Genomic DNA, 22664 nt, shown 5'->3' on the forward strand with positions numbered 1-22664 from the left:
AGCAAAGCCACAACTGACTATCTCCTGAGTCCACCGAGAGGAATCGAGCACCCTTATTTTTGCTTTGTAAACCTGTAGACTTACCACTGAATCGAGTATGGAAATAACCTGTTTGATTGAAATAGTAAACAACGATGGAATGCCCACCAATAAGAGTGGGTGAAATTATTCTAATTTAAATTTCAAAAAGAAAGAAATATTTATCTCGATAACTATACATTAAAGGACCAAAGCGTCCGTTATTTATGTTTATTTGGTTAAATGTTGCAGCACGTCATTTCGAAATAAAAAATGACAAAAGGTGTGGCTATATATTTTTAATGCTGTTGTTGTTGTTATTGAATTAAGCACAAAACTACACAATGGGTTGTATGTGCTCTGCCTACCACAAATAGCGAAACCCGGTTTTTAGCGTTGTAAGTCCGCAGACATACCACTGAGCCACTGGGGTGCATTTCTAACGCTCTTACCAAAAATTCAATATTCCTGTAAGTGTCAAAATAAAACCCAATTTCATAAAATAAAATATGATTTAAAATGTTTACATCGAAGGTCATTGTAACATGTTTCACATTAATATAAAAAAGAAACTTTTAGTTCCCATTAGAACATTACTGTTTGCTTAAATGTGGTTTATTAAGTTTCTTATGTAAATCAATGTGATGATCACGCGTATTTTAAGTACATAAACATCATGCATCATTCTTAACAGCTTAAAACGAAGTGAGCACATAATATTTAATAGTGAAAGAGTTTGAAGTCACAAACATTTGCTATATACTTTTCAAAAAAAGAAACGCAAAAGGTAAAATATGAGACAAATTGTTAACAAGTTTATTCCGGGTAGTTCTGTATGACATGTGTGAAACTTTGCACATTCACTGCTGAACATCCAAAGTCTGCAAAGGCGAAGTCCACGCTCACTAAGTGAAGTTTAACGTCACTAAACGTCAATAACAAGTATGCCCCCCGTGAGCATCAATAACTGCTTGGCATCTCCTGCCCATGAAAGCGATGAGATGACGAATCACATCCTGTGGAATGGCTGTCCACTTAGCCTGCAAAGCTGCTGCAAGCTGAAGTAGAGTCTGCGGTTGAGGTTGTGGTCGTCGCAGACGTCGGTCTCAAGAAGACAGTGGTGAGTCGGGCTGTGTGAGGACGGACGTTGTCATGTTGAAAAACGTCGTTGACGTTTACCATGATGGGTTGCACACGGGGCCTAAGAATCTCGTCGACGTATCGTTGAGCCGTAAGATTCCTTCGAATGGGCAAAAGGTCTGTTCTGGCATTGTAGGCGATGGCAGTCCACATCATGACGCTGCCACCACCATATCTGTCAACATCCTGCACACAGTTTGCTGCAAAACGTTCACCTCGGCGACGGTAAACACGGGTCCTTCCATCCTGCCTAGGAAGCATAAAACGTGATTCATCGCTGAACCAAACATGCCTCCATGGCCGATGAGGCCATACCCGATGTGCCCGAGTCCACTGCAGCCGTGCTTGACGATGTTGCTGGGTGAGGATGACGTCTCTGACTGTATGTCGAGGTCGGATTCCTGCATTTCGTAGACAGTTGCTTGCGTACGGTCTGATCGGAAATCCTACGCAGCCCTGGTATGGTTGAGGCAGTTGACGTCTCAGTGGTGGTCCTATCCCGAAGGTGACGTAACCGGATGTAGCGATCTTGTGCGGGCGTGGTCACACGAGGTCTGCCAGATCATGGGCGGTCACGAGTTGATCCATGTTGTTGGTGACGATTCCATAGCCTTGTGATGGAGCTTGGGTGGACATTCACAGCTCTGGCAACATCTGATCGAGATTCGCCTGCTTCCAAACGACCAATGGCGTTGTTGCGTTGTGCTTCAGTCAGTCTTGCCGTAACTGTATTGCGTGTCGGTGGCTTAACACTGAGCTATGGAAACCGAGAACCCGTCACTTTTATAGGGATTTTGCACATGTTGCACTTGCAGAACATGCAGATCTCTCAAACAAATGTATTGGACACGAATGCGTTTTGGCGAAAAATCCGATGTTTTCCTCCGTTTTCAAAGAGCACAACTTTTATTGTCATTTTGGTCTGACAATCAGTGCCTTAACACATGTAACATCACATACTCTGAGCTTGTAACGTTATTACATATATTTCTCTTAATAAATAAAGTAATAAATAAAAAATATCCCTTTTGCATTTCTTGTTTTGAAGAGTATATAATATTAAAGTTTGCTGGCCAGAGACTGTTAGGCGTTTTCACTTCGTTCTTTCCAAAACAATCCATCCATGCCATACTTCTAACTTTAAAATAACAAACTCTTCATGTAGTTACGATAACAGTTTAACATGAACATAGATAAAGATAATATTTTTTTATATATTATAACAAGTGCTTTATTTTTAAGAATCATGTTTTACTTATGTGAGTGATAGACTTGTAGTTTGTGAAGAGATAAGTTGTAACGTGAAGTTGTATATCCTTACTTTAATTCGAATGAAGTCCTGAACATCGGTCACGTTGTCTGCTAAATATATAATTATAAGGTGCGTCGCTAACGGTTCTGTTTTATTTTATATATCATTGCTAATTTTTAGTACTCCCTAATCGACCCCCGAAAATTGTTTAAAATATCCAATACATAACACACTACATGCACTTTTATGTTCAATAAATTAGTCAGGCGATAAGGAACTAAATATATCATTTGTTCTTGTCATTTCTTGAAAGAAACCCCGAACTTTGTATACTTTACTACACAATGGTTACTGCTATTGCTTTTACAAAGCCAGCAAAAAAAAAATACGCACAACGCTATCACCGTTAATAACGTTATTTATCCATTGTCATACACAGCTTCCTTGGGGAGTTTTATCAGTAAAACTGTCTGCTATTTCTTCATGGAAATTATGTGTTGAGAGTTACATCTACAACACAATTATGTGTGTTTGTGAATCTTGCAGAAGCAATTTTCCAAGCTCGAGTGTACAGAGGTTTGAGCATGCAGTAACAACCACCGGATTATCATTAGTTACATTACAAGCTGAAATTAACGAATCCGTTGCTGTTTAAGGAAGTAATGGTTAGAATTTACCTCTTTCTATATCAAACACAGTAAAACATGTGTAACATGTTTCTCTAATGTATCATGTTGTACATTAAGAGGTGATGAACTTGAATGAGTAAAGGGAATTACCCCTTTTAACCTTTATGAGTATAATAAACGGATTTGCAATAAAAATGTTAAACATGTAATATTTATTGCAGAAACTAGTTCTGAACTTCGCCTAAAAACACCTATAGACACTAACAGCACAAACATAACATGTTTTAGTTCCAAGTAAATGAAAGTTTTTTTTAAAACAAGTGGTGAAATATGACAATAGCCGTAAGTTATGCCTCGTGGGTGCTATCAGTGAAAAGCCTCTGTTATTTCACAGAATCCATAGTTTGCTATCGTTATATCGTCTTAACTGTTGAGTATCAACTTTAACTGTTTCTTAACTGTGTTGATATTTAAAAATAACTGCATTTTTTATTACAAAGACCAAATTATATAAAGAAATAAAGAGAAGATTTGGGACTAAAACAATGAAATAGATAATCAAGTAAACAGTTAATTTCGTATATATATATATTATATTTATTTCCCATCTGTTAAGGTTATCCGCCACGGTCCCTAAGTTTGAGGCCCAGCATGTCCAGGTGGATAAGGCACTCGACTCGTAATCCGAGGGTCGCGGGTTCGAATTCCTGTCGCACCCAACATGCTAGCTCTTTCAGACGTAGGGGCGTTATAATGTACGGTCAATCCCACTATTCGTTGGTAAAAGAGTAGCCCAAGAGTTGGCGGTGGGTGGTGATGACTAGCTGCCTTCCCTCTAGTCTTACACTGCTAAATTAGGGACGGCTAGCACAGATAGCCCTCGAGTAGCTTTGTGCGAAATTTCAAAAAACCACTACTATAAATAATATATTATTGAAAGAAAAAAGTTTATTCCCTCTATGCTATTAAGACAATCTGTTCGCAGTTCATTCAATTGTAACTTCCCAGTTGAACCAGGACGAAAGATTTGTTCTTGTTACATGGTTCACAAGATAATATACGATACTTGGACATTTATTCGTAAGTGATTACAGCATCCATTTACTTCTGACTTGATGAAAATCGTTTCGTAATTACAGTGTATTTCAGTTTCAGTTCGATAAACTATAGAACCTCAACACAAGCATCTAATTTCACGGTTATATAGTTGTTGAGCTGAATATGAAGTACTTCATTACTTGTCACAGTTCTTCACAAAGAGAACAACGACTTCATTACCTGTCACAGTCCTTCACAAAGAGAACAACTATTATGTTAATTAATTACAGCTTTATTCAAACTAGAATATTCGTTCTTTATTATCGTGAATCAGTAAGAACAGCAAAATTTGATCAGTGTTAATGTAATATATTCATTCTCACACACACGTATATATGCACTGTTCAGTATTCTGCTGTAAATACCTTTCCAGATATTAAACTATTACCCTAAACAAAGAATATCTTGAAAGTTATTCGTAAGGTTTTCAAATATGCCGATTGAAACTTAACATAAATGTTTTAACCATGTAAAGACCACAGTTGTATCTGTGTCGCTAATGTTAACAGGGTTTTAAAACATTCTGGGCCCTTTCTGGGGCCAGACATGGCCAACTGTGTTAAGGCGTTCGACTCGTAATCCGAGGGTCGCGGGTTCGAATCCCGGTCGCCCTTTCAGCCGTGGGGGCGTTATAATGTGACGGTCAATCCCACTATTCGTTGGTAAAAGAGTAGCCCAAGAGTTGGCGGTGGGTGGTGATGACTAGCTGCCTTCCCTCTAGTCTTACACTGCTAAATTAGGGACGGATAGCGCAGATAACCCTCGAATAGCTTTGCGCGAAATTCAAAACAAGCAAACAAACCTTTAACCTTCAACATAAAACCGTGTGTTATAAGATTAAATGCACTTGTCACAAAGTCGACAATGTGTAACCTGCGCGAGGCTGATGATGTAATCATTTGTGTACCATTCTTATAAACTCCTCGTCCAACGGTATTGTTTTTGTTCTGACATATGAGATTTGAACAAAAAATCATAACATTTTGAACTCTGTTCAACCTTAATATTTGTTATTTAAAATCCTAACAGTAATTTATGTGTTATTACGTGTGCTCGGGTAAGAGATATTTTATTAGTCTATTTTATATGTAAAAAATAACTAAATTTAATACACATATTACTTTTATTAAAATAATGTACAACTTTAGAAACACAGAACTTACCCTACAGGAAATTCTCATAAATCTCACCTCTTATTGAAACTCAATTCTTTTTTATAGCCGAGCAACAAAATGTGTTACATCGTTTCCTGTTGAGTGGACAATTAACCCTTCTCAAATATGAAAATATATTTTCAAAGGTTTTTATGTGATCAGTTAAAATAAGTTGTTGTACCTTTTACCATTTTTATTCTTTCAGTTTTAATTCTAACAAGTTAAACATTACTATCAGCATTATTAAAATCCACACAAATTTTAACTTATGATCAGCAATAACTGGAGGTATGAAGTATTAGTTAAAAATCAAACTACTGATGCCAGTGAGTACAACAACTCCCCCATTGGTACAGCAGTAAGTCTATAGCTTTACAACACTAAAATCAAGGGTTCGATTCCCCTCGATGGACTCAGCAGATAGCCCGATGTGGCTTTGCTATAAGTAAACCCCCCTCCTGGACGAGGGCCGAATTAAGACATTTATAGGCCTTATGTACTAAAACGATTATGGTGCCCCATATAGATGTAATTTAAAATAAAACGACTATATAAATTTTGTATTAATCAAGAGAGACCTAGTGTAGGTGAGGATAAGTGTTAAAAAATAAAACAAAAATGGGAAAAAAGGGTGGAGTACAGGGAAGTCTAACAGAATTTTGATTTTTTCTCATGATGACTACTTTCATGCTTTATTTGAAATATCAAGTATGAAATTCTTTCAAAAAAGGTTTTCTTTCGGGGTGTCATTGCTTTACTGGTACCCTTAGCACGTGCTTAATTTGGCTATTGGGTTATTCAGAACTGACCTGGTCAACAATTGATAATTACACGCACCTTCCGTTTTAAAACCAAGGTCTTTACGTCATCTCACTTAAATTTGAAATGTTCGAAATGTCTAGTTCCCTTCCTTGACGAACTTCAACTTCTCTTTACTCTGGACATGTATATGTTGATTTATTGATAAATCTACATGATTAAAGACTACGTAATCCTTGACGAACTTTAACTTCTCTTTACTCTGGACATGAATATGTTGGTGTATTGATAAATCTACATGATTAAAGACTACGTAATCCTTGAAGAACTTTAACTTCTCTTTACTCTGGACATGTATATGATGGTGTATTGATAAATCTACATGATTAAAGACTACGTAATCTTTGACGAACTTTAACTTCTCTTTACTCTGGACATGAATATGTTGGTTTATTGATAAATCTACATGATTAAAGACTACGTAATGGAAGTTTTCTTTCTTTCCTAAAATCCAACTTCCATTCACCAATTGCGTTCCTTACTCTAGAATGATGAATATGGGAAGGCAATGAGGCGTAGCACATATTTCTGTTACAAATTGGTTCGTCATTTTTTATGTGCAAAGGCAACGATGTAAAACACGTATTTTGACTATAGCTGCATTGCATCATTATGGTGCGTGTATAATCCTCTGCAGTTTTCTTTTACTGCTATGAATGTTTTACATATAGACAAATTTAAATGTTAACTTTCTCTTTTACTTTTCATTAATTCTAATAATTATTTCAAGAAAATAACAACCTCAATGTGTCGATAACACCTACCACATAATAATATGTCTTCATATCAGTAGAAAGACAGTTTAACATTCCCATGGGCCCGGTATGACCAGGTGGGTTAAGGCGTTCGAATCGTAATCTGAGGGTCGCGGGTTCGAATCCCCGTCCCACCAAACATGCTCGCCCTTTCAGGGGCATTATAATGTTTCGGTCAATCCCACTATTCGTTGGTAAAAAAGTAGTCCAAGAGTTGGCGGTGGGTGGTGATGACTATTTGCTTTCCCTCTAGTCTTACACTACTAAATGTAGCTTTGCGAGAAATTCAAAACAAACCCACAAACATTCCCATGAAAATTCTACTTTTCTTCAACGGATGGTCAGACTAATATATGTAATATTATGAACTCTATTTATCATTTTCAGTCTCACTGAATTTCAGGTTATTAAAAATGTAAGTATCAGTATTCGATGACTTGTTCTATCATTTACACACCATTAGATAGTTTTGTTACGTGGAAAACAATAACGTGACGAGTATTTTTCGAAATGTATGATATCCTCTTTCTCCACCATAATGATGTAGTAGTTCGATCTGTTAAAAAGTGACTTTCTAAAGAGCATTATGGATCTAGTTCTTTAGTTCATTATCTTGATGTGTGAGATACCTCAGGTTTAACTCCGAAGTGATAAACTACCACAGTGGGTATATGTCTATTTGTTGTTGGATTTTTTTGTTCGTTTTGTAAATTTTATTTAAGTTATGGCAATATTGGAATAAAAGCTTAAGTAACTTTAGTTACAATTTTTATACACAAGATGCACGTAGACCATGTGGAAATGAAAATGTAACATTTTATCTGATTACAGGGTGCGTTCTCACACATCATGTGTGATTCAGAGCACAAGACAGAACTAGTGTTGTTTAGCAGTAAACGGCTCATTCTTGTTACGTATAATTCTTTATGTTTTAACAATCATTAAGTGAGATCGTACCTGGTGTTTTCCCTGTTCGAACTTTTAGCATTTAGAACTCACCAGCTATTCCTAACACTGCAATAATATGGATCACTTTTCGGAGTATGGCCTCAGAAAACTGTAGGTATATATATATATATATTTAAAAACAAAACTGTTTTATTAATTTTAATGTTTTAAAGGTAAGACAGCGTAATTCAGCGAACCCTATTTTCTTTTTTCTGATTTATTAAAATTCCAAAAAGTAGATAAAAATAGGCGTTTCACTTAAAACTAAAGTATAAACTACAATTGATATTATGTGGAAGAGGTAAAATTTATCCTGCTTAACCACCGATCCAAAACAAAACGAAGCGAACAAAATTATTTTACACCAAAAATAATTAATTTCTTAGCTACAATCTCTAAAATAAACTGAACTTGAATGTTTTGGGATGAAAGTTGTTTTTGGTATTCTAACTGAAAGATTCCTGTTTGAAGTTCAGCACAAAGTTACACAGTGGACTACCACGGGTATCGAAATCAGGCTTTTAGAGTTGTAAGTCTGCATATGTGCCGTTGTGTCACTGGGGGAACTTTAACTGAAATAACTGTGTATAAGATTACTGTAAGAAAGAAGTGCTAACATCCTTTGTTCTGCATATAATGAATAAGTAAATGAAGATAATAAATTAACAGGATTATCCAATTAAATAGATACAAATTACGATTGAAAAGCGTTCTTTTATTTAACTTATTTTACTTCAAATGCAGAGGGATTTTACTAAGGGGAATATCAGGAAGTGATTTTAGTTAAAATCCCCATTAAAGAATGGTGGGAAAAGTTTCTTTAATTAGTGGAAGCTTAGCTAATCATCGAAAAAGAATTATAAAAAGCAAAATTTTTTGTTAAAATTTCAATATTTCACGAACGTTCACAAATTAATTTAAAATATTACTTTCACAGAAAACTGTTTATGATTTGTTTATCCCCGTCGCACCAAACATGTTCGCCTTTTCAGCGATGGGGGCGTTATAAAGTTACGGTCAGTCCCACTATTCGTTGGTAAAAAGAGTAGCCCAAGAGTTGGCGGTGGGTGGTGATGACTAGCTGCCTTCCCTCTAGTCTTACACTGCTAAATTAGGGACGGCTAGCGCAGATAGCTCTTGAGTAGCTTTGCGCGAAATTCAAAAACAAACAACCAAACTTATTTTCGCTTCATTTCAACAATTAATAACACAAATAAGAGGTATATGAAAAAGGACCACACAGAAGTGTGTATATATATATTTTCATCAACTTTAATCTAGAAGTTGAAACTACATATGAGCAAGGAAATTAGAACACACAATAACTTAAAAATAAAGAACATATGAGAGTGCCCCAATGTCTCACATCTAAAACTGTTAGTCATCTTTGTATTACCTATGTGTATGTTTGTAATAACGTGTGCATATATGTATACATACATTTTGTTTGTTTGTAACTAAGCACAAAGCTACACAAAGGGTTGCCTGTGCTCTGTCGACTATAGCTATCGAAACCTGGTTTTCAACTTTGAAAATCCGCAAACATACCGCTGTTTCACTAGGGGGCTTATACATATATGCATGTTTATCTATTTGCAACAGTTCTTAACTAACCACAGTCCACATTAAATATAGCATAGAACTAATAACACTTGCTTACTTCAATTATGAATTAAGAATCTTCATTTTGGGCATTTTACTGCAATGGTAACATTTGTTTAACTAAGTCAGACATGATTTCTGAAAGGAAAGAATATTAGATACTAAATTATTATTCTGTAACAACTGATACAAATAATATTTTACTCTACAATTTATCATACTTGTAGTAACTTGTATATGCGTGTAGGTTCGATCTACTAATGAGTAAAGTCATCACAAAGTGGATCTGTATGTTCTTACTGAGTATCTCTTCTCTTCATGTGAGGTTAGACTTCTTATAAATATAAATCATTACCTCGTTGCTTTGTGCTTTTGATAAACCCAGTCCAGTCCCGAGATTCTGAAATACTATTAGTATACCACTGATAGAACTGGTAATGATGGGGTTTCTATCTTACTGTCACGATACAGAATTACAAACCCACTTGTATATGCAAATCACACCACTAGCTATTCAGCTCACATTACTGGTTGGTTGTCACTTTGAAAACAAAGATCCTTGTACCGGTCTTCACTCCTTCTCAGATATAACTTGGTATACATACATTCGCGCTTTTATCACGCGAATTTTCGGTAGCATTTAAATCTAAAAGTAAGAAAAGGAAGAAGGGAGGAGATATATTAAAGGAGAAAAGAATCCATGGAGAACGGATTAAATAGAAACTGAAAGGATATATATGTATATACAGCAAAAACCATATAAAATCCGAAGTTTTACGTGCACTGCAACAGAAACGATCAAACAAAGCTACAACGAAAACAGTCAATTGGTTTCTATTACAGTAGATTTCTGATTTTTACAAAGTTCGTATTCACTGACGCAAAGCACGAGCCAACGTACGTCCTTTAATTTGTTTCTTGAGGTTTAGAACTAGCCAAGCATGAAAATACCAAAAAAAAAGCATTCGAAAACTGTATGAAGAATTCTTTCATTATTCTAATTTTGTGTATTTGCTGTTGATTTAAAGTTAGCATTTCAAATCACAAAGTTTCCTAATCGCTCCACGAACAATGGTAAAAAAAAAAAAATTCACTCAGAATACACCTGAGAGTCAGAACAGCTAGTGGTCACTAAGTTAGAAATTATGGGATAAAATAATTTGTATTTTATATTTGTAAGTTACAACATCACTAAAATATAAGTTTGAACCACCGATTATACCCGAAATATTTTTACATATTATGTCACTACTTGTGTAATATAATATAATTGTACAAGAATAAATTTCACTTTTAATTCATGGTCAAAATTTGTGTGTGTTTACAGTTACTAGATAACTCAATCCGATACTTTTCTCTTTCGAAATTACAGAAGAATTTAAATTAATTTATCAAAGACTAATAGGGATAAATACGTGTTAAAAGTAAAGAGGTTATTTCCTTAGGAGGGATAAGAGCACGATAGTTTTATTATCTTATCTGAGCTCTTCTGTAATAAGTGTATCTGGCTTAAAAATGAAAACCAAATTTATATATATATATATGTCCCTCGGTAAGAACAGTAGATAGTCCGACGTGGTTTTGCTATAAGACAAATACACACACACTGCTCCCCCCGGTACAGCGGTAAGACTACAGATTTACAACGCTAAAATCAGAGGTTCGATTCCCTTCGGTGGGCTCAGCAAATAGCCCGACCCGATGTGGCTTCGCTGTGAGAAAATACACACACATATATAATATGTTTGTGTGTATTCTTATCAGATTAAAAATAATGAACCAGCAATTTTTATGTTATACATATATATATATTTATTTTCTTATGTAAAGCGACTACTAGGATAACAATATCAGTGAACGGATAGAAATTACTTAAAGCAAATAGTTTTGATGTGTTTTATTTTACCTCTTGTACGTGAATTCACAATAGTCAACCAAATCAATGCAATACTATATTGTACCTATAAACAACAAAGCATATACTTATAGATATGATAACTCAGTTTGCATTCACATTCTTCTCTTTTACCTTCAAAATTATTAGCTTTGAACGTCCAATTTCCACGGACTATTACACTGTGAGCATCATGTTGACTGTTCTGCGAGTAATATTTAGTTGATTGTTTTAAATTGTTGAATACTTTGTATTTGTACTCGTCAGTGGTAATACAATATATAAGCTAGTTTCATGACACTAGAACCGTATGTGTCGTCTATAATAATCATTTCTTAGAAGGGGTAAAAAAATAGAAAAGGTGAGAGAAGAGATGTGGGTTCTTTAGCTCACAACTTACCATATCTTTATACCATCTTTCAGTGTCTGCAGGCAGATGTGGGAAGGTGTTTTCTCACAAAAATCAAATCAAATCAATAATAAATAAAAATGTCCCAAGTTACACAGCGCTTTGTCCGAGGACTTACAACACTATAAACCAGGTTTCGATACCTGTGGTGTACAAAGTACAGATAGCCCATTATGCAGCTTATTGCTTAACTGCAAACAAGCAAACAAGATAGAAATACTTAACATGCAAGATATCAATACAAGGACAGCATAAACTCCTTGAAGTTAACAATCCAGCCCCAGTATGATGTTTTGGGTGCAAACACCATGATGTTCAGTTATTACTATATCATGTCCATCCTAAATCATTAGTATAACTCCCATCCTCTACTGTTACAGGCTACTATTTCATTCTTTATCATGTCCAACCTAAATCATTAGTATAACTCCCATCCTCTACTGTTACAGGCTACTATTTCATTCTTTAACTGTTACAAAAATATCCTCACAGTCACAGGTCTTATATAGAGAAAGTAATACAACTACATGAATCCTCCTGCATCACATATGGAATGTCCAAACAAATAATTCAAGTTATTTCTCCTACTAAGATTGTATATCATTACTTTGTTTAATTCACTGTTTTTAAGTTTATATAAATACTTCTGTCTTTCTTTTGTCACTACCACAAAAAAACCCATAACATATTAGATAATAATCCAACCTTATGATTTGTTCCCGGGGCTCAATATTCATTTTATTGTCACAGTTTTTTTCTCTTATATTTTTATTCTATTATATGTATATATATAATATTTGTAAGAGATTCGTTTTTGAACCTTTATTACTGTCTTTTGTTGTTGTTGTTTTTGTCTTCGATAGTACTGATTTTAAGCTATGGTGTTTTTGCTTACGGGAATATACCAACCGAATGACCCAAAGATATATCTGAACTTAAAATATTGAATTGATCTATGTGCGTATGCAAAATACAAGTAAGAGAAAAATTACTTTTACGTTTCAATAGCTGAATAGCCAAATAACAAAGACAAGGATGAACGTGTTAAATGATTGTGATAAAGTAACTGTATAAGTTAATATAATATAATTCTATTTTGAAACTAGTTCCATCCATTGATTTACGAAAAGTGTGTAACTCCAACCTTCTATTTCATTCTGCACCAGAGAATTCTGCACTGATTAGTTCATGGACTTTGTTTTGTGTTACATGCAGGAGCAGTTGGGTGACAACGCGAGCATCTCATGTTTTATTCAGTACCAAGGAGTTAACATGCTCTACACTAGACAGTTCCTTAATTTCGTGTTGTGTTACATGCATGAGAACGGTAAGTGACAAACAAAAATATTCTACCCTATTGTATACCAATGGGCGAATACGCAGTATGCTCTGCGCTAGGCAGTTTTTGATCTTCGTGTTGTGATACATACACGAAAAGTTAAGGACAAATGAGAACCTTATGCAAAATTCTGCCATAAAAGAAAAGGCGTCATTAGAGCTTCTTATGGTTAGCGTTGCTAATTATTATACCATATGTTTCCAGTAACTACATATCACATTATTTTTGATCTTTCAGTCTTTGTAAAAATGGTTCTTTACCTTAAATGATGCACACCACGTGTAATGTTTCAAAGGTCTGTTTACTACAGTTCAACACTACTAAACTGTCTGTCGTTTGTGTTGGAAATACTTCAATAAAGACCAAGCGAGACATGATAATTTACATAATTTGAACAGTTTAACGTTTTGGGAGATAATCTGATTCTTTTGCTAGTGCAGTTTTCACATTAATCTGATTTCACCCATCCTTTTCATTATAATGTTTTTCATGCAAGCTTAAATGGAAAGAAATAGCATAAAACAGTAAATGTAAAATATTAAACACAATAATATTACCATTCAGGACGCTTGAAATACAATTGTCAGTCTATCTTATCTTCATCATTTGCTCTATAAATTGTTATAAACATGACCATCTTTGTTAAGTTAGTGTTAAGTTAGTTAGTCCAATTACATTAATATTTTAAAGCAACAAATAAATCTAAAAAATTCTTAGAGTCACCAAAAGCGTTCGATATTAAAATGATTTTTTTCGATAATTAACAGTATAGTACGTACATAAATGTCTTGGTCTAGCAAGCGTAAAATAACAGTGCTCCTGCGTGGCTCAAAGACTCCTCATGATCCATATAATACCAATTAAGCTCCTCCATTATCCCCATTACTTCTATAAATACCCCAACAAACCTCGTTAAGCCACTTGCCAGTTTACTGGTGTACGAGTGGGTGAATAAACATAGTTTCAAACTTCAACCTCAGAATATCTAGAAGGGCTAGGAATTCAAATTCTGATGCCATATTTAGATTTGCGACCATACAAGCTTAATTTATTTCTCCATTATGCCTAGAGCGTCTTCCACGGGCGTTTTAGCCTCATAATGTACGTGTGCTATGTTATCTAGATAAAGAAATTACCAGACTTGTCTGGGTCCGTCTGCAAAATTTAGTCCTAGAATTTTAGGAGAAATACTTGGATAAAAAAAATATATAAACACATAACGTGAATTAATTGATACAGAATTAAACATTATAGCATGTTTTCCATCTTTCATTCGTTAACGATTATAGTTACTGCAAAGAACCTGTTGAGAGTTGTTTTGTTGTTATTGCTTTACCAATGAAAGACAGAAAGGGTGTAACTTATATTACAGTCGTATAGTCAGCCAGTCGTGTGTCATAAAATCCGAATGTAACAAAACACAAACTGAAACTTAGATTTAGTGCATGTTTCTTTGTGTAAGGTGGAGTTTGGGCCGGCATGGCCAAGCGAGGTAAGGCGTTCGACTCGTAATCCGAGGGTCGCGGGTTCGAAGCCCGGTCGCACCAAACATGCTCGCCCTTTCAGCCGTGGGGGCGTTATAATGTGACGGTCAATCTCAATATTCGTTGGTAAAAGAGTAGCCCAAGAGTTAGCGGTGGGTGGTGATGACTAGCTGCCTTCCCTCTAGTCTTACACTGCTAAATTAGGGCCGGCTAGCGCAGATAGCTCTCGAGTAGCTTTGTTGGGCGAAATTCGAAACAAACAATTAGGTAGAGTTTTAGAAAACTCATCAACCTCCAGCATCAACTACAATTTAGTAAAAAAAAAATAAATATATCCAACTTACGTAATGTGTAGACGCTAATATTATTTTAAACTTCACATTTTTAAAAATAGCAATAAAACAGTTAAAATATTTGTATAATAAGGCTCTATTGTGAAGTCTGATTTGATATTGTCCTTTTACTGCAGATTTGTTTTTGAAGAGATTTATAATACCTTATTTTCAAAATTTATGTTTTTCATTAATCTTAAAGAAAATGTATTCTATATTAATACATGTTTGTATGTTTGTGAATTTTTATGTTTGTTAATCCGCAAACTTTTCCCACTGTTTTAGGGCTAGCAGGAACAAACATTGTTGACGGACATGAGATGGCCGGGTTGTAACATTTTCTATATGATAGCCTCAACTAAAGGGAATAAAACGCCCCCCGGAAGATCACCCAGACATGATGAGGGTCTGATATTAGATTTGTTGGATTGCTTAACGCAAATCTATAATCAGATATTGTGGAGCAAAAGTAACACACATGCTCAACTACTTAGGGTGGGTGTGTTAACGGGACTTTTTTCGAGTACAAACGCCATCTAGGGTCGCTGTAGAAGTAACTGAACTAGTTTATGAGTAAACCGGAACTTCTGTGAATCACGAGAAGCACTTTGAACCCCTTAATAGAGCGCCAGTACGGTATGCTAATACACAGAAGTGTATTAAAATATACTTCTTTATACACCAGACCTCCCGTGTCTCAGCGATAAGTCTGAGCTTATAGCGTTATAAATCATGTTCCGATAGGTGGGAATCGTAGAGTAAAGATAGCCTATTGGGTAGCTTAGCGCTTTACAAAAATACATAACTTCGTACAATACTGGGCGTCAGTAAATTAATATTTAATATGCATAAATATTAGTTTTATTTATTAAATAAATGTTATTTTTCAGAAAAAGTTCTAATGTCAAAACGATCTACTAATTTCTGTGCATCCAACTGCTTGCGTGTAAGACAGCCATACAAAATACTCTAGCTACTTTTGTTTTGTAAGACAGCCATACAAAATACTCTAGCTACTTTTGTTTCGTAAGACAGCCATACAAAATACTCTAGCTACTTTTGTTTCGTAAGACAGCCATACAAAATACTCTAGCTACTTTTGTTTCGTAAGACAGCCATACAAAATACTCTAGCCACTTTTGTTTCGTATGACAGCCATACAAAATACTCTAGCTACTTTTGTTTCGCAGTGACAGTTATCTTTAACTAAATTACGCAACAAAACTTTACACTTCAGGTAATTGTAACTATAAACTAGTAATGCCAGTGAAGTGTATTTGTGCCCCTCCCCGCTAGTACAGCGGTATGTCTACGGATTTACAACGCTAAAATAAGCGGTTCAATTTCCTCTCGGCCGCCTGAGGAGACAGCCAGATGTGGCTTTGCAATAAGAAAACACACAAGTGTATTTGTACAGACTTTAATCAAAAGTATAGTAGTACTTATAGTAAAAATGGGCCATGATATTCAATATATACGATACTAATTAAAATCCTAAATACACTGCAAATAGCATGTAAACAAAACCATAAGCACTTTACACTCACTCTTTAGCGGTAAACAAACCACCTGTAACAAGCCAGCAAAGCAGTCAACAAAATCGGGACCAGGCATGGCCAAGTGTGTTAAGGCGTTCGACTCGTAATCCGAGGGTCGCGGGTTCGAATCCCGGTCGCACCAAACATGCTTGCCCTTCCAGCCGTAGGGGCGTTATAAAGTGACGGTTAATTCCACTATTCGTTGGTAAAAGAGTAGCCCAAGAGTTGGCGGATGGGTGGTGATGACTAGTTGCCTTTCATCTAGTCTTACGCTGCTAAATTAGGAACGGCTAGCGCAGATACTCCTAGTGTAGCTTTGTGCAAAATTCAAAACAGACTAGCCAATCACAAAATTGGTAGACAACACAATAAATTACGAAACCATGAATTTCTCAACGTGATTAAATAATTGACTAACATTGTTGAAAAGGCAAATATTAATACATGTGATTGAATTATGTTACTGTGGCTAAAAGATGTTTTACTTAGGATCTTTATAATAACAGGTAATAACAATAATATTATGCAACATTATTAACCGGCTAACAGTGCACTAGTAGTCATATTCTATGATTACGTGAACGCTGTCTGAGTTGCCAAGTGATAAACCTGCTTATATATCACGTGCGTGTATACGATTACTTATACGCACGCACATGTAATCTGCCTGCAGCTAGTTGTATTAGCTAGATAAAAAAAAACATGGACAATGTAGATTCTCTTGATATAGGTTCTAATTTTGATTTAACTTTTGTGAAGAGATTAGGGCTATACATTTGACTTGAGGATTCTGTGTTGGACAAAGGAATTTTAACATAGCAATCCGTGCCTAACATGTTTCCTGCACGAGTACGAACAATATCACTGCTGAACTCTGACAAGGTTGTGCTCGAGCGTGTTGCACTTAAAACGGGAACGGTAAGCTGTATAATCTACCCTGTGGATTGTTTATCAGCAAAGTGTAACATATTAAAATCTAAAGTTATACTTTAAACATTGCAATTTTTGAAATGTATCTTTCAAGGAAATAAAACAAGTAAAAAGGATAAAATCTTAAGTTCATAACCTTGAAAAGTCTTTGTTCCAGCGAATAGAACATTACTGATTAGAGAACCAGTCTTACCCATTAATCCAGCCAAATAAAAGATTGTCACCCTCTCTAACTGCATTAGCAAAAGCCAATAAATACCAATAAATTTCTATTAAGAAAAGAAGAGGAAGGATAGGCCTAGACCCAGTTAATCTCGAGTTAACACAAAGAAAAACTATGAAAAGGATAAGCCAAGAATTCAGTTACTCTCGAGACTTAACATCCAGAAAAGCCACGAGATGTGTAAAATAATTTTGAATAAAAAAAATTAGGGCGTAGAAAAGGTGCATCAGGTAAGAAAACAAAGTAGAAATGGACGGGATAACATTTACAAGGCACAACTTCAAAGTTGGTGTGTCCATCGTTTCAATCATTCTTACTTGTTCAAGCTAAATTTTTTTCTCGTAAATCTTGTTTTAGCAGCCATGTACAGATATGTTTGTGTAATGAAGTTGCGTGTCCCTAACGAAATGCATGACATCATATGTGGATCATTTCATGTCGGAAGTATGACAGGAAGTTCCGATAGTCATTCTTTGCTTATGTATGGGAGCTACCTGACTGGTCGTAGATGAGCCAGAAGACTAGTATCAAACCACTGATTTAAAATTTTTAAATTTGTTGAATACTTACAAAAGTTTAGCTACTAATAAATCTCAGTTCAAGTTCAAAGTAAACACAGAGTAGTAATGGGTGAAATGATAGTTACACCCACTCTGAGTTTGGTTGCACCATGTTAAAAATCATCTAGTGTTCCAATGTTATTCCGCCACTTCCTGTTTTGTTTCCTTACTTTTTGATATTCTCATTCCTACTTCCTACTTTTATTTAAATATGTTTTACTTGTACCTTTAATAATTAATCTAAATATTTCCACATCAATATCATTATTGTTATTTTATGTATTGATGATAAGAACGTTTTGCCCTTTTTAAAGAAGAAAAGGAACAATGATGATAACTTTATTTTAATATATAGATATAATCAAATTCTACAAAAAAAGATATGTTTTAATACGGAAGTGGTGTTTTGGGTAAATTATGTGTTGGTGCAATGGAAATTTTTTATGTTATGTGCATGTATATCGGGAATGATTTACGTTATTAATAATGTTGTTTTTTTAATATATTAAAACGCCAAAACAATTTATGATTTCTTATACCAAAATCTAATATACTTTTCACTCCCGAAATTAAAGTCAGTGTAACGTTTTGAGGACCAGATTTACTTTTTTAAAGCCTTGATACAAACTTTAATGAAGCTCGTGTATTTCTTGATGAAGGTTTTACTTTTTAAGTCAGGTCGTGACCTTTGGTGCCATATATATTTTAGGAATGCTAAACCTTTCCGGTAGTCACCAGTTTAGAACAGTTGTCTTCTCTTTTTTTTTTTTTTTTTTGGGGTGTTAGTGAATTGAAGTGTGTTTTTTTTTCATGTCGATTGACTAACATTCACATAAGAAAATAAAAATAAGTCATGAAACTTTAGCCCTGATTGATATAACTAAAAATGGCAATATTTTGTAAGATCTGCTATGAATACATTGAGATTATTCTAAAGCTTTAGTTGAGCAAGAAACATTAAGTTATATCGTATATGAAACATTAGATAGTTCCATACAGAAAAATAACGTCACGTTGAGGAACTTCTGTTACACTTTGTTTGTAGATCAATTTATATCGCAAAACTCCCCTTGCTTAATGTTTTGTCATCGTGCATTTCTGTAATGTATAAATGTGTGTTGTTTCTGCGTAAGGTGCAAATAATGTATACCTCATGTTATTTACAAGTGTTAGCTCTCTCCCTGTTTCATCAGACTAACTCACACAGCTATGAAGATTTGAGCTGTGATATGCCGCTGAATACCCTCCACATTTTCAGTTGTGGTTCATTATATCTGTTACTGTAAATCCCCTATTTGGTTAAAATAGATCTGCTAGCCAGCAGGTGCTTCCTGATTCATTACCTTCCATTTCGTCAGTATCTTTACGTTAAAACCAGCTATGCCTCAACCTTAGACAAGACCACATTCAGGTTTTGTGAGCTTCAGTGAAAGCTGTTCGAGAGCCCCTCCTGCATTTCAGAGATAAAAGTAAATTGAAAAACGGACAATATTAGACAACAGGGTGGGAGGGGGCCTGAGAGAGCGCTGTGAGCTCCCTAGCAAGAGCACAGGATCAGAGAAATGGTCTCAAATGACAAAAACGTCAAGAAAATTTTCTTTTTTAAAATTCGTAATTTTGAATAATATTAATATTCCACTGTATTCTAGTATTGTCCAAGTACTACTGATATAAATCTAACATATAGTCATTATATTCTTCTTGTCTTTTGCTTCGATTTTAGCTATCTGTCTCCCAGCAAAGCAATACAGGATCGTAATCAGTTGCTTCGTTCGTCTGCTGCTAAATACAGCGCTAATCTTAAAGATTTCTGGTTGAGCTGTTTTAAGTACCGAATACCAAAAAGTGAAAATAAACTTTCTTACGAGATTCTGCGAGATCATTTATTTATGAAGTCTACTTATAAATATATACACATATATACTCGTTAATAATGAATTACACATCACTTTGCATAGAAATCGTGCTTCTAATTAAATCCAATATCTAAAGTAACAAAATCGCAAATCAATAGAAATATCGTAGTTAATTATAATTTACATTTCTAACACATTTTAGGAGAAACTAACTTAAGATTAGCAAAAAAATACATTGACATATGTTGAGAACGTGAATATTTGTTTAAGAATACTGATAATCGTAACATAAATATTAAATAATGCTCCCATTATATTATACAAGTAACAACTAGTAAACTGTATATAGTATGTTTACCTGTATATAGTATGTTTAAAAACAAGCAAAAACAAAATTAAATTCAACAAAAAACACTGCACTAATTAAAAAGATCCCAGTGTACAAGCTATAATGTAAGATTATAAAATGAACCATGGGTTTTGGAGGTGACTGCGGAAGTAGGACTCACATTGTGGTGGGGATACACTGTCTATGAGTCATAATCTCCATTCACCAGTCTCACATTAGAAATAAACGAGTGGCAGTAGTAGAAATTAGAAGAGCGAGATTTGGTTGTGTTCAAGCCCACAACGTCCTGCATCTATATAACACTTCACCTCCTGCAAACAGTTGTGGGATGGTGAATACTTTCCAAAGTAAAGAAGAAAAAAGAAATAAAAAGAGAAATATAAGGTAATACCATTTGGGGGTAAGTAAGATAAAACTTACCTCTTAAAGTTAACATTCCAGCCCCCAATATGGTAGACAGACATTAGTTGATAGCACAAAAGACGGATTATACTAGTATAAAGCGTCCCATTTAAATAAACTAATATAGCTTCCAACCACCACCCACTTATTAAGTCTACTGTGACTATCATGTTCTAAAGATGATTTTCTTTACTTGACTTTATCAAAATGTATTAATTTTCACTGAAATATACTCAATGTATGTAATTTGACGCTGACTCTGTCGCCTTTTCCATTACATTGTTCAATCTTTATGAAGTTAAGTGTAATAGCCTTAACTAATGTAAACTATAATTTAGCTTAGTGAGCTTATCATAGTAATTATATTGCTACAAACGTTGTTAAATGTAATAGCAAACGATGTCTCACATGTCCTGCTCTAAATATTTTTCACTGTGTTACTTACACAAATTCATTTTGTAAAATAAAAAATATAATTTATCTACTAACATGTACTAAGTACAATACAGAATTTGTGGCTCAAAATTCATACCCATTGTATATATCTTAATCTTACATAGATCTCAAGTTAAAAATAATTTAATGAATTCTATAGAATTAAAACAATTCGTGATTCACCCTTTACCTCTCTCAAGATAATTATATTAGAAATTGTTAATGAAGATACCAATAAACTTCGACGAGAGAACTTCTGTATTTTGAAACTCAGAGCATTATATATTTATGGATTAAACCAAACTTTTAATAATTCTACTGCTTTAAATTTGAGTAATGATTACTGTATTGCTATTTTGTTCATTACAGATAATGTTTTCATAAAAGTAGGAAACTAGAGGTAAAGCAAATAATAAATTAAAATGGGCTGATTTTTTCAGAATTTTGTAGTTATTTCTATAATAGTTTTTATTCTAGTATTAATGTGTGTAAGTTATTTTTAAAACATTCATCAACTTAATCTTCATAAAATAATAGCATTAATTAATGTAACAAAAATTTTGATGTTTTAAACAATCATGCAAAACACTTACTTGTAGATGTAAAATATTGATTAAAAGTTAATGATTTATCAAGTTTTAAAAAAGAGAAACTACAATTCAAACCTTCATATTTGGTAATCATTTTTGACATAAAATGTTCAATGATTTGCAGATTTCTAAAATTATTCATCAATCTATTAAAATAATATTTTTCCATGTAAAAACGTAAAGCCTACTCTCAGTTATAAATACGAAATTTTAATTGGTCCATTACTGTATAATTATAAAAGAATTTAACAAATCTAAATGCAGACGAATTTAAAAAAGTACCTTGTGAGTTTGAAAATAGTTTATTTATTGATACTTTTCATAAAGATATTGCTATTGGTAACGTGCGAATTATAAAAAATAACATATTACGTGAAATACTAAAAAAAATCTAAGTACAGAATGGTCACAAAATACAATAAGACTAACATTCTAAAATATATTGAAAACCATACTGTATAATATCTTTTAACCTTAACTATATTATATCTTATCCACCTAGATGGTTTCTGGAATGAAAATTATATGTACTTCAAAAATAAAAATAAAATTATCCCATATAGATTAAAAATAACATACAGGTTTATCGTTTCATCAGTTTCAAAGATTCAAAATTGCAAGAAAAATGTGTTATAGTTCTCATTAATAAGGCTAACTCTAACATTGGTATCATTTGTAAAAAGTTGTATGCATTAATAACGATAAAATAAATTAATAGTACACAAACATTCAAACTAGTTAACCAGTCTGAAAATATCGTAAATAATAATTTCATTAAAGCTTATAATGTAAATTTACATTATATTATGTAAATTTACCTTTTCCAATCAAATTTAGATTTATTTCTAATTCAATAAGAACAATTAACAAACAACAGACTATATTATTAAATAAATTGATTATTCAAT

At 34.0% G+C, this 22664-nt stretch overlaps 1 pseudogene across 1 annotated transcript in view; it reads right to left on the reverse strand.

The window, feature by feature from the left end:
- LOC143233461 (uncharacterized) overlaps nt 1-22664 on the reverse strand; it is a 170723-nt pseudogene that overhangs the window by 63861 nt on the left and 84198 nt on the right. The gene's annotated exons all lie outside the window — the stretch shown is intronic.

The sequence above is a fragment of the Tachypleus tridentatus genome, chromosome 12 (assembly GCF_004210375.1).
Source record: "Tachypleus tridentatus isolate NWPU-2018 chromosome 12, ASM421037v1, whole genome shotgun sequence".
Lineage (NCBI taxonomy): Eukaryota > Metazoa > Arthropoda > Merostomata > Xiphosura > Limulidae > Tachypleus > Tachypleus tridentatus.